Here is a 3,080-nt window from a genome sequence, read left to right as displayed (position 1 = left end):
ACATTGTTTTTTTCTCATGTGGATTCAGAAGACCAAGAACAGTTATAATGTATCACAAGTTTATACTAAAAAGATTGCATTGATACGTTTCCTAGTCTAATATATATTTGAAACCTAAATATTTATATTCCAATTCTATTTATTGGAGTAAATAAATATCAATTTATTTGTCAAATTATCAACTAATTTTAGTAAGTTTCATTGTGTGAAATATAAAATCAGCACATAAAAATATAAAATATATAACTATATATAATATGATTAAAAGACACACGTTTTGTATTGTTCTGTTGTAGTTACTGTATCAAAGGCAACTCTGTTTTAAAGTATGATTCCATTATCTCTACTTCAGTGTTTGATAGAGTTAGAACTAAAGCTTTATCATTTGTAGATTTACAGCATGGAGGCAAGAGAAAAGACTGTGATTGAAACATTATCAATTTAATGCCTAATAATGAGGAGAAACATATGCACTTCTCCTGCAACTATGAAAATATTTGGTGAAAAAAAGGCAGTAGTGTAAGTTCCTGCCAGGAACTTAGAGACAGGTCAGGACATTAAGTAATCATGCATACGAACAATTTTTTCACCTTCTTGGCTTTAGCTACTTTTAAATGGAATGTATAATAAACAATTATATTTTGATAAAATACCTTCTCGTCTGAAAAGTTCTGTTTGAACTGTTCATCTCTCTATGATCCCTTATAACCAAGATTAGTTTTGTTCTAGTAAGAAAATCTTTGCTGTCATGGTAAGGTATTCTGGTTGGTCTCTTCCCACATGGAAGAAGGGTAAAGGCTCAGGTAGACATTTGTTCCAGTAAAACTTCATTTGGGAAAATGTCAGCTGAAGAATTTTAGAAGTAGCTCTTAAGCAACGCTTAGTTTGAATCCATTAGGTCCACAAAGCTGGATAAATAAGTACTAGAGAAACCATCACATTTGGACCAAACTATAAATAATAGAGAGTATGATCAAATTCCAAATAAAAATATTTAAGATACTCATTGGCAAAAAAAGTTTGGAAATGTGAGCAATCGACTGATCAATATAATTATTTCCACTATTCACAGAATTTTAGGGAAATAAGATCAATAGCATTGTTAGGAACAATAAGGTTTCCTTGTTACAAGTAGGCACCCATAGATATAAGCCTGTATAAAGATTGCATCATTAACTATTAAATTTAGAGGATACTACATGCTTCAGCAGCAAGTATACTCAAATTACAATACAGAGATTAACATGGCACTTGCACAAGTACAATATGAAAATTTGAGAAGTATTCCATATTTTTCATTCTTCACATGCAAGAAATGAAAAAAAGTGATTAGAAAGTTGATGGCAAAATTACAAGTGTAACAATACCCGTAATTCATATAATTAAATTAAGTTTGACATCAGTGTATTAAATCACCTCAAAAAGGTGTTTACATAGCATAAACTTTACAAAACTTTTCAAAATAGACAACATTGTCATTTTATCCCAAAGAAAAATAATATTAAGACCTAGAAAAAAAGGACTCAAACTGTTTCTATATGGAATACAATCCAAAAGGACACATTAATGATCCTATATATTATAAAATAATATAGAATTCAAAGTATATCTAGGAGAAAATAAATTATGAACATTATGCAAACATAGAATATAGAATATTTTAAAATATACTTTTTCAGACAAGCACCAGAAATATTTTAGTTTCTGTACTACTCATTTCAACAGGTAAATTAAAATTATTTCTTATTAAAAAATCACAAACTCTGAAGAAGTTATTATACATGTTTACAAAAACTATTGAATATATTTTTCCATCCAAGGCAGGCAATTCACTTGGAAGAATTCCGCGGAATCCATGAATTTTTACAGTAAAATTTTGGTGCTGCCGGGCACTGGTGGTTCATGCCTACAATCCTAGCTAAACAGGAGACTGAGATCTGAGGATCATGGTTCAAAGCCAGCCTGGGAAGGAAAGTCTGTGGTACTCTTATCTCAAATAAACCACTAGAAAACTGGAAGTGGAGCTGTGTCTCAAGTGGTAGAGGGCTCACCTTGAGCTGAAGATCACAGGGATAGCTCCAGGCCCAGAGTTCAAGCCCCATGACCGACCAAAAAAAAAAAAGATATTGCTTTTATTTGGATTGTGAAAATATTTTGTAGGGACACAAAAGATGGACTTGCATTTTTGAAATTTAAGAAACTTAACCCGACCATTAGGACTTCGGTGAACAATTTGTACAGCCTTTCACAACTTCATAGAGGTAGTGATACATACTTATCCTTTTGGCAATATCAAATACAGTTTCTTCTATGTTGTTCTTCAGGCCTGGCTTTATATAATAGTTCAAAAGAAGGCGATCCAGCATATATTTGCTATCTCAATTCTCAACAGCAAGATATAAGGGTGTCAAGAGTCCTTTAGTTTGGGGAAGTGTTACTGTGTCTCAAGCGGTAGAGGACTCCCCTTGAGCTGAAGAGCACAGGGACAGCACCCAAGCCCAGAGCTCAAGCCCCATGACAGACCAAAAAAAAAAAAAAAAACCCACAAGAAAAACAAAAATCAAACAAACAAAAATTTTTGGGCTGGGAAAGTGGCTCAGTGGTAGAGCGCTTGCCTTGCATACATGAGGCCCTAGGTTCGATTCTTCAGCACCACATAAGCAGAAAAAAAAGCTGGAAGTGGTGCTGTGGCTCAAGTGGTAGAGCGCTAGCCTTGAGCTGAAGAGATGAGGGACAGCGTCCAGGCCCAGAGTTCCGGCCCCACGACCAGACCAAAAAAAATTTTTTTTTTAAAAAGAGTCCTTTAGTTTGGGCATTGGTATCTGTATCAAGATGAAGTAAGAAAGAAGCCACTCTGGTATTATTCCACGTATATGCACTGTTCAGGGGTGTCCAGTCATCTACAGTTATTGCATGTGCCGCTTGAGACACCAACTCACTGACAATGTTTAATTGTCCACTGTAGGCTTCTTGAAGAGGGGTATACTCATCATCATCCCTACTATTCACATAAGTGGCCTTTTGGGAAAGAAGTCTCCGCACTGTAGTAAGCTGAATATTTTCGGCAGCACAATGAAGAA

The 3,080-nt window shown here is 34.5% G+C and overlaps 1 pseudogene; it reads left to right on the top strand.

Moving 5' to 3' along the window:
* The first annotated feature begins 1,199 nt into the window (after nucleotides 1-1,199).
* On the top strand, nucleotides 1,200-1,296 carry LOC138804854 (U6 spliceosomal RNA; annotated as a pseudogene).
* Nucleotides 1,297-3,080: the final 1,784 nt, after the last annotated feature.

The sequence above is a fragment of the Dipodomys merriami genome, unplaced genomic scaffold (genome assembly GCF_024711535.1).
Source record: "Dipodomys merriami isolate MVZ:Mamm:240054 unplaced genomic scaffold, mDipMer1.0.p SCAF_374, whole genome shotgun sequence".
NCBI lineage: Eukaryota > Metazoa > Chordata > Mammalia > Rodentia > Heteromyidae > Dipodomys > Dipodomys merriami.
This window is presented reverse-complemented; position numbering and strand designations above follow the sequence as displayed.